Source organism: Stegodyphus dumicola, chromosome 4, assembly GCF_044657685.1.
Source record: "Stegodyphus dumicola isolate Sdum_Otavi_A_Nest chromosome 4, ASM4465768v1".
NCBI classification, from domain to species: domain Eukaryota; kingdom Metazoa; phylum Arthropoda; class Arachnida; order Araneae; family Eresidae; genus Stegodyphus; species Stegodyphus dumicola.
The window spans coordinates 187,286,096-187,296,833 of record NC_140771.1 but is presented as its reverse complement, the minus strand read 5'-3'; positions in this window follow the sequence as shown (position 1 = coordinate 187,296,833).

The following is a 10,738-nucleotide window of genomic DNA, read 5'->3' as shown; positions in this document are numbered from 1 at the left end:
TTTCATGCTATGGCGCAATATGTCAGTGTACATGCGTGCTGTCATAATGCCATCAGTGAAGACCAGGTTACCAATTCCATTTGCTTCCATAGAGCCTTAAACTACGACGCTCCCTCCAACATGTTTTACAGTCGGTGTTAAATGTTGTTTTCCAGTTAAGTGTTAAGCTTTCTCCATAAATATTGTCATCCATCACTCTCGAAAATGTTAAACTTTGATCGTCGGACAAAATAAGTGTTCCAAAATTCTTCTGATAAATTAAAATGAGATTTTCAAAATCTAATTCTTTCTCCTGTTTATTTCTGAAATAAAAGGTTTATTTCTAGCTGCCCTTCCGTAATAACTTCCTCTATGTGAGACATTCTATATAGTCTGTACACTAAATGTTTTATGCCAAGTATTAGCAGCATCTTTGGCTAATTTTGGGTGCAATTATTTTAGGGTTTTTCTTAACCTCTTTAAAAATGCCACGTTTTCCCTTGAAAAAAGTATTCGAAATCGTCTACTTCTAATCTTATTTTCCATCTATCCTGTCTCTTTGAACTTTTTTACAACACTTTTAACAGTAAATAAACTTATATTCAGCTGTATTCCTATAGACGATAAATTAAACCCTTATTTCTGAGCTGAATAAACATGCTTTTAACATTAACATCTAACTCCTTCGACTTCGGAGCCATTTTATCACAGTATTAGCAAAATAACGTTTTAAAAGATTTGAAGTAGCACTGCAGACTTTATACTAACAGGGTTTCTTATCAGTTTAAACATGTGACCTCAACATAACAAAATTTGCATAGCAGTTAGAACTTTGCCAATACTTTTTTGGCATGCAAATTTATTATTTTTGTTGTATATTTTGTGTAAAAGGCATATTAAATTGAAAGTTTCATTAGATTTGTGTGTTTATTACCTCCTGTGTTCGGTATGTCTAGCTAAAATTGTCAAGCATTTCCTTTGTTAACTAATATGAGCAGTTATAAGCAATTGCCAATACATTTTTTACCCACTGTATGTTAGATTACAGGCGAATGGGCTGGCTACATGGGCGCTTTCGTGGTTTTCCTTCATGTGAAACGTGTGTACAAGCCAGTTTCCTTTAGAAAGTTATCCAACGAAGGCACTCTTCCCTTTGGCAGATAGCCCTCGTGTGCTTTGCCATAATCTACCAAACCAGTTGGGATGGGTGGTTGCACTGTCATCTCAGTTATATTGTTTAAACTTATGTGAGTATTTCTGCACATAAATTCGTGTTCACAGAAAACAAAAAATTGTAAAAATTAGATTTATGTGCAATGACAAACACGACAACACTCTACTTCTACGAATTCGCAGAGTTCTCTTAGTGTTATAAACCACATAGTTGTGGAAATATTTATGAATTTCAACTATATTTTGACCAAAAGCTTCTATTTCAATAGGTACAACATCAACTGCAATTTGAACGCACTTGTGTATAATGTGAGCAACGTAACCAACGCCAATAATATTTTTTCCTAGTTCATTCTTCAATCTATTATAAATATCGTTTTCTCCTCTGTGTTTAACAACCCCCCCAAATTAATATGGCAATTATCTCCACGAAATATAATAATGTTTTTTGCTATATTATGAGTTTTTGAAAATGACATTAAATGGTTTATCAGCATTTCTGGAGTCACCAGAAACTGATTCACCAGGAAGTGATTAAAAGTCTAAAAGTTTAAATTTTACACCACAATCTGGTACAAAATACCGCATAAAATTGACACAATTTTAATTTCTTTCCTGTTAGAAAAATCTATTGATGCCATTCCGTAATTTCTTTTATTTAAATCTTCGATAAGGTGCTAAAACAACAGTGACTCAATTGCATTAATAACAGCAGCTTTATATTTTGCACTGGCTAGTCTACTATGTTTCAAAGAGCTTCGATATTAATTTAGATGCACAGTCGGCTCGCTGACTTGAAACTAAAATTGCGAACAACAATATGAAATGCAAAAGATGCTTCCTTAGCTGCTATCAAGAATTTTTTGTCACTTCAATCAGTGCCTTTAAAATATGATAATATATTTGAGAAAGTTCTAGCCTACTAGTCTTGCCTCTTGTTTCGCATATTATAAAGTGACTCGTAATATCCAAACGCCCAACATGAGCTACTCAAAATTCTGGAAAGGACAGTTCACATTTGACTTTGTCAGCACAAACTTTTTTTTAAAAATGGATAATACATTTTTATTGCAATATCTTTTGGCATTTTCAAGATTACATTAATTTAATGTACAATACAAAATATTTGCAATTTGAACTGATCTAAGACAGGACTCACACAACAATGATGTGGCCATGTAAGTTGTGTTGCCAACACTAATTGAAATAAAATATATCAAATATAAAATAAAAGTGTTTGAACCTCATAGACTATAAGCTATTATGAATTCTGTGTGAAAATATCTGAATGAAAAATCTAAATTCATTATGTCACATCACTTTTGGAGAAAACATCTAGACAACATTAAATGTACTTAGATACAAAATATTTAGACACTGTTGAACAACTATAAATGATCCCTATATGTAGCTATAACCATGTCTGGCTCTTAGATGTAACTTTAACCGTACGTGCTTTCCAGTAATTTCGAAAAGAGGAAAATACTAGAAATTTCTCGGCAGCCAGATGAGAACGAAGACCGGAGAGAGCATCAGGTTTCAGTTGTTTACTTGAGGGTTGGTCGCTGAACACTGGTAGTTCGGTCCGAGATTCGAACCTCGGACCGAACTACCAGTGTTCAGCGACTTTACCGCTCGGCCGCTGGTGGGCCCACGGAGCATTGAGAAATCTCCGTGTGAGCTTCGCCTTTTAGATCCGCTTTGCATTATGCTGTGTCTAACATTCTTAGTAGTTTGAAGTGTAACGATTGATTGTACTTTGTGATACAGGGAAGAGCTGTACGAATATTTTTGCTGAAAGTTCCAGAACTGTAAAATTATTTTGGGGGGTAAAAATAAATTTTATAAAGCTGTCATCGGTGTTGTATGCATTGAATCCATTACGAACCCTACGCAACAATATCTACAATGTTCAAGAAGTCATATTTAGATACTCTTTAACACTCATTTATATACTGATTATTGCTCAGCTGTGATAGTACGGATAAAAGTCACAAGAAAATGAGTTAATTAACATGAGATATTCTCTACATGATATCATAAAAGCAATGGTTTCTGCTGCATGAAATACATCTTCACAGAATTGCATTTGTGGTGATGGCGATAAGGAGCGCGCCTTGCGCCCTCCGACAAGTGTGGCAACCCTAGAGGAGAAGCTTCTTACGAGTAGCGAGCAGAGCGAAACAGGCAGGCTGTCGGGGAGTATGCGCGATGTTCCTAAATAAAGCTTAATTTTTATTGTGCACTATGTCTCGTTAATATTTATATTAATGCAGTAAGAATATAATCTGTGATATGGAACTCGAGGATTGGTGGTAAAAACATAACAGGAAATCACTATACATTCTTGCAAAGCAGTGTTTAGAAAAGAAAAGTGACACGGTTATTAAGCAGATTTGACATTTGTCATCTACTTTCTCTTCCTTAAAATAAACCGCATTTCAACGACCATTATTTTAATAATGTTGAAGATTTTCATAAAATCGTAATCACTGACTTAAATACTACTGCAAAAAATCTATTCTACGAAGAAATCAGTTATATGAAGGTGTCAAACGATTGATTTATAAGGACTGTATATATCGAATTCTTCGATTTTCGATTTCCTACTTATTCTTAAAATTAATAAATGATCTATGTATTTCTCGCAAGAGCAATACTTTCTATCTTTCTAAGATATGAAGCCTGCGAAAAAAAAATAAACATCTAGAAGAAATAATAAATGGGAAACGACAACTGATCATGTTTAACTTTTAAGGACTTTTAGTCTCACATTTTCAAACTGCGTAGTACTTAAATTTTGCCGTGAAACTTTTATTAATAATACGAATCTACTTGTTGGAGGTCAAAAAAGTGCCCCCAAAGTCATAATTTCCCCCCCTGACAGGACTGCTGCCCAGTCGAGAAGACTTGAAATAACTGGATAAAATCGTGTCAGGAGGAAAGAAAAAGAAAGAATTTATCGACTGAAATATAAAAACAGAACAGCAGCTAAGTTAGAATACAAATGAGCTTTCAATTTACGAAGTCTTTGTCTGACACGTATCTATTTTCAAGGTCTATCATCCATGTGGGATATTTTTCCAAGGTCATAAGAGTATTTTTATTAAGACTAAACATTATGACTAGGATTACTTTTTTTGACTATTAAAATTGCCTTGAGTTTATATTTTAAATTTAATGAAATGTATACAATCCATGGTGGATGATCTCAAAAATTATTTATTTATGCTGGTTATCTTTAAATTAATCGGTTATATTTTTTTAAATGTGAATTTATTAGAAATTATGGAACTAGATTTTTTTGGCAAAGAAATTATGTGTTAGAGTTCTATTTGTTTATAGTAAAAAAAGCATTTAACAGAAGAAATGTCCAGAATATTACATAACTCGTACACTTTCGATGATTTTTTTGCCATTTGGCAGCATTCAGAGGCTTATTCCACGTCCTTGGAATTATTCTGCTTTAGAATGAAAAAAATGTCATTTCTATGTCCTTCTTCAGTATCGAAAAATTAAAGCGCGAAGATATCCCATCATGACTGAAAAATCTGAAAGTCCAAAAATGAAAATTTGCGAGAATACGCCGAATGAAATAACAAAACTAAAATCGAAATTAAACTTTCAAACTAAAATCCAGTAATTTTTGCCAAATAATTTGAGCAGCGGGAGATTTTTTGTTACCATGATGAAAGTTAATGCTCTAGAGATTCACAAGCACAATTCACTAGCACTCATAGATGCCCTGTCCAGCTATTAGCTGTAGAGGAGAGCAGTTATCTTTTAACTAGTCCGTCTTCTCCCAAAAGCATCATTATTCCTTTCACATCTGATCCTAGCTGTGTCCGAACACTATTATTCCTTTTATTATACACTTAATAAATCCTTCTTGGTATATAGCCATCTTTATAATTTTTTTTGGTCGATTGCGCAGACTTTGCGGCACAACATATAACCTTTTGACGCCTGGCATTACGGTATAGGATCCCTTTTTCATTTCTCGTTATAATGTTTTTTAAAAACAATGGCTGAGTTCAGTCAATAAAGTGGAAATTCTGAAGTGTTGAACTGATTAAAAACTGCTTGTTTTCAAACTTGATGGCTGACCTTAAAAAGCTGTCTTTAACGCTGGCGAATGAGCTCATCTGTTAATGCTGAACTTCATATATATATGTTGCAAATCAAATCCAGCACCAACCTAACCATTACTTGCGATAATTTAAATAATAGGGATAAAAAAAATAACGAATGTGAATTCTCACTGAATTTTCAACTATAGTGATTTGCCACTAAGCTACAGTTACGATCTGATTATACAGCAACACCGCTTCAGCCTTACGATACCTTTTAGGTAGAATGAAAAGGCCGCTATCTTTCTAAATCTTGCGTAACTCGTTTAATCTTAGGCCATCTAACCTTCTGCCAGCGGCTTCGTTTTTAGCAAGCTGCAATGAAACAGAGCCAGTTCTACTGAGGTGCTGGCTTAAGGTCCATTCCTCCTGAAAAGTTTTAGATATTGTTGCGTGCTGGCCGAGGTCCATTTCTGCAGTTTAACTTAATTAACTTACAGAACAAAAAACATATAATGACACATATCATCGCAGCTTTGGGGATCTCGTGCTATAGCAAGGAGCTCACTTTTGGTGTGTGGCGTTTCTTTAACATTTTCATTAGTATTAGAAGACAAATTTTCGACTTCAGCACTTCTTATTTTAATTTCTGCCCCACTGCCTTCATCACTCGGATCTTGGCATTTAACAGCATTATCATCAAATCGTGGAAAAATCTCCATATCACATTCTGAAAATATTGAAATGTTATCTTTTCCCTTAGCCACTTAGCGATAGGCAAGTCTTCGTTTAAATCATCATTCTCTTCAACACCCTTTGCTCAATCAGCATACTGAAAACAGCTTCAAATGTTTATTTTTTCCCCATAAACAATTTTGCTTTGCCCTGACAGTTTGTGATATTAAATTTTCATTGTTTCGATATATATATATATGTTGTTGTCTTGTCCATATTACATGGAATAATGTTTGCCAGAGCTTACTCCGAAGAGAGGTTGGACTTCATCTTAAGGGAGTGATGCCTTCGTGGAGGACTTTCTAAGGGAAATTATTTAATCGTGACTGCAGTTATATGCTTGCAAAGAGGGATGCTTTCGTGAAGAACGTTTTAAAAACATCTGGCCCTAGTTAACATTATATTTAGTATTCTGTAAAAGGAAATACGAATGCTAAATGATGAAATAAAAGTTTCAATTTATAAAATATACTTTATTCTTCAGTAAGGGATCGTTTTTGAGCCGTCTAATTTATTTTTATGGTTTTAGTTTTGGATAAGTTAGGAGGTGTTCCTCACGTCTGAAAATGGTATGAGTGAACAAAGGGTTAGGAATTTTTACGCTTAGCCAGGAATTTTGATTAAATCAATAGACCTTGATGTTTTTTACGTTTTAAGTGCACATCAAATTAGAGTAGAAAATTATACTATCTTTCTTAATCGTCAGCTATGGGACCTCGCCGATTCCTGATAAGAGATTATCTCGGATAGTTAACTATATATTTCTACAACTTAGCTGTTCATGTTTTGTGCTGTCATCTGTAGAAACTAGAGCATGCGAAGTCCATTGGTCCTGATTCTCGATCTATCGACCACAACCAAATAAATAATAGCGAAAATTATACATATTATTTAAAATTAAAATGCATTCACATGATTTTATATTTCAAGAAAAAATTAATCAGTATTTTATAGTTACCATAATTACATGAAAGTTAGAAATTTCTTAATGTGATGATATACACTGGTGTGCAAACATTAAGGACGAAGTCGAAAAATTAGCATATCAGCTGAACAAAGAGGCAAAGCGGACAGAAAGACCAATCAGGAGATTAAGTAAGGTGATGTACGGTAGCACATGCGCAGATATGCAGGTAGACGTAATGGGAGAGTGTCTGAGTAGTATAAAGCATGTTGTCGGTGTAAGATCAGTATTTCTGGCAAAGAGATTGCACGCCCTATAACAGTCAAAATCACACCGAGTTGCTGCCTCAGCGAGAAATGGCGAATAATCAATCTGTTAGGCGACATATGGATGCTTTTACCCAAGGTCGAATCATTGGGAAGTTGGAGGAAGGCCGCAGTGTGACAAGTGTGGCTGCAGAGTTCGGATTTGCTCACAGCATCGTTTCACGACTTTGGAGACAATTTCAAACTACAGGAAGAGCTATCCGGGGGTTTAGTAGTGGTCGTCCACGAGGAACCACACCCGCAGATGACCGGTATATTACCTTACAAGCCAGAAGAAACAGGCGGCAGACAGCGGGAGAAATCGCTAGACACACGACACAGGCGACTAGACGACCGATATCGCGTTTTACCGTGGCCAGAAGACTGCACGGTGGTAATCTGTTTGCACGACGCCCTGTACGGTGTGTACCTCTAACGCCTGCCCATCGGAGAAGGCGTTATGGGGACGAATACTCTTTACAGATGAGTGCAGATTCAGTCTGAGTAGCGGTTCTCATCGCATACTCACCTGGAGAGAGCGGGGAAGCCGCAATCATCCCTCGAACATCATTGAAAGGAACAGGTATGGAAGTGACGGTGTTCTCGTTTGGGAAGGCGTCATGCTTGGTAGTCGTACAGACCTTCACATCTTCGACGCAGGTTCAGTCAACGGGACCCGTTATTGTAACGAGATTCTTCTTTCATATGTGAGTCTTTTTAGAGGCGCTATAGGTCCGCAGTTCCTTTTCATGGACGACAATGCACCATGTCATCGCACAGTAGCTGCCGAACAGCTCTTAGAGAGTGAGGATATTGAACGTATGGATTGGCCGGCGCGATCTCCGGATCTCAATCCCATCGAGATGTATGGGATTTTCTAGGCAGACGCTTGGCAGCTCGTACCTTACCACCAGTAACGATTCCGGAGCTTCGATTGGCGCTGCAAGACGAATGGGCAGCAATGCCTCAACAACTCATTGACACCCTCATTCTCAGCATGGGCAGTCGCTGTGAAACCTGCCTAGCAGTCAGGGGACATCATATCCCCTATTAAAGACCGGATGTTTCTTGCGGGACACCCATCACAGGGATGTTTCGGCCTTCAGTCGCATTGCGCTCCACGCTACTTTTTCAATAAAGCTTCTTTTTATCCCTCTGATTTCTCTTTTAGTAAGTGTTGCTTACATTACTCATGTCCTTACGTATTGGGGATCTTACGGTATTAAATATGTTGATTTGGAAATCTTTTGTACAAAGTTATATTGAAAAAACCGTCTCGTCCTTAATTTTTGCACACCAGTGTATAACTTCGATAATCTGAATGTTTACCAGACTGTCATCGGAGTTTAAAAATTCGCTGTGCATGCAATGAAGTTTCAGAACATCATATTTCTCGGCAAATCTAATGAAATCATGGTAGTTTTCTTCCACGTAAAATTTATGCTCTGTGCGCCGTCTTCATCCTCTTTCCCCATCTCATAATCTTTGTCCTTTTCCAGTATATGATTGATTATTTCATCATCATCTTGAGATAAAGTGACAGATACAAAATTGTCTCCATCCTCTCAAGCCTACACCTCATCTTTACTAGCACTCAACTTCAACGAACATGTAACTAAATCCAAGATATGCTACAGGACTGCTGGGCGTATTTTGATACGAGTCAAGTAACAAAGAGATAAATCATAGGTCACAATTTACACCAACAATGATGTAGACGTAAAGTAATATTCTTTACCTTTTCTAGGCAAGACAAAGTATGTATTGTGTCTTCCAAAGTGAATCCCTTCCGAAAATCATAAATTCTACCTTCAAAGCATAAAAAGAGATCGGTAATTCATCTTTATTCTTCTGCATATTCCTTGGTCCATCGATAGCATATGACTTATTAAGTTGGGTAGCAGAAACACAACGGAAACGTTTTCCACATTTAAGTTTTCAGCTGGTAGATGAGCGCGACAGTTGCCAACTTAAGATACAATTTTCGTGGTAAAGATTTCTTTCTTAAATTTTCTTCCAGACGTAGCTTGAATACATTATGAAGCCATTCTTTGAATTTATCCTTATCTATCCATACGTTCTCTCTGAGTCGTAATGGACAGACCAATATTTTAACTTTCACCATTCGTAGACGCCATGACAGTTACGCCGTCCTCGTTATGATTAAAGCCCTTCGGAGAGGCTTTCCTTGCACAAACAAAAATCGAAATGGGAAAACATCTGTACAATAATGCAGTCTCGTTCACATTATACATTTATTATGCAGTTACATTATGTTTGTCTACAATTCTTTGAATCTGTACTCGTTCGCGACACTTCATCTGCGCTAGAATATTCACCCGACGCATTTAACTTACTTTAATCCTAATCCGGTTAAGCCTTCCAAGGGAAAACCTGTACTCGCCTTGCAAATTCATTTTGCAGTGCAATTGCTTCTCTTTTTCTTCCAGGCTTAGTTTAGAAAGGCAAGATCCTTTTGACCTTTTTAGGGAAAAACTCTCGTATAACACATTTAATTCTTCACATCGGAACTGTTGAACAGTTTTCCTAATTTTTGCGACTATGGTGTAAAGATCTTAAGTTTTACTAACGTTTATTTTATTTTAAATCTTTACTATCACTTCTTATTTTCTAGTTCCGGCCCGAATTAAAAGCTTTAACTTATTTATGCAAATTTGTCTGGCGAAAGCCAAGTACTTAAGTTGTGGCTTTTTGCCAAGCGAGAGAGAGGAAGGAGTTAGTCGAAGCAGGCCGCTTGCCGTAGAAGTTTTACTCGGTTGCTGGTTGCCTTCCAGGCCAGAGGTTTAATCCTCTTGATAATTTTAAACGTATTGTAGTGTTAACAGTTCTCTGTACTACATACGGCTTCCTGTTAATATACGGCCAATCTTCCACGTAGGCCCTTGTTTATTATTCCAAATTTAAGTTAAAGTTTAGTTAATATTTTTATATTCTTACGTTCAGACCACAAGTAGTTGGTCTCTGTATTCCGAAGTACGGAAATTATTGTAAAGAGTGAAAAATAAAGGGTTTCGTATACCCTTCCTGTGTATCTTGTCTACTTCCCACATTTATTGGACACAGCTTTAGTAAGCTCCCTGTTCCGAGTCAGGTCCTTGCATGTTCCCAAAGAAAGTAAGACGGAACACTGAACCTGATAATGGTAGATTCGATATGAATAAAAAAATCTCTGAAATCGGAACCCCCTGTTATTTATATCATATAAAGCTGAATTTATAGCTTTATACATATTAGTCCATTAAAATCAATCTCCTGACTCCTTTATCCATTTTCTCCAGCAATTGCAGTTTTAACTTAATTAGTGATGAGATTTCTCTTGCGTTTCGCGGGAATAGCCGTGGTATTACAACATGGCCTAATTTAGGTACACGAATACAGTTTGATGGTTCGAGTTGAGTTTCGTTTAAGCGATTTACGAATGTGCTGCGATGAGTGTCAATGCGATGAGTGTCTATGCGATGAGCGATCTTTCTTAGCCAATAAGGCTGTGGGAGTACTGTGGGAAGAAAAGTTTTGTGGAGTTGCGTGCGCATGCGACATGGCCTTGCACC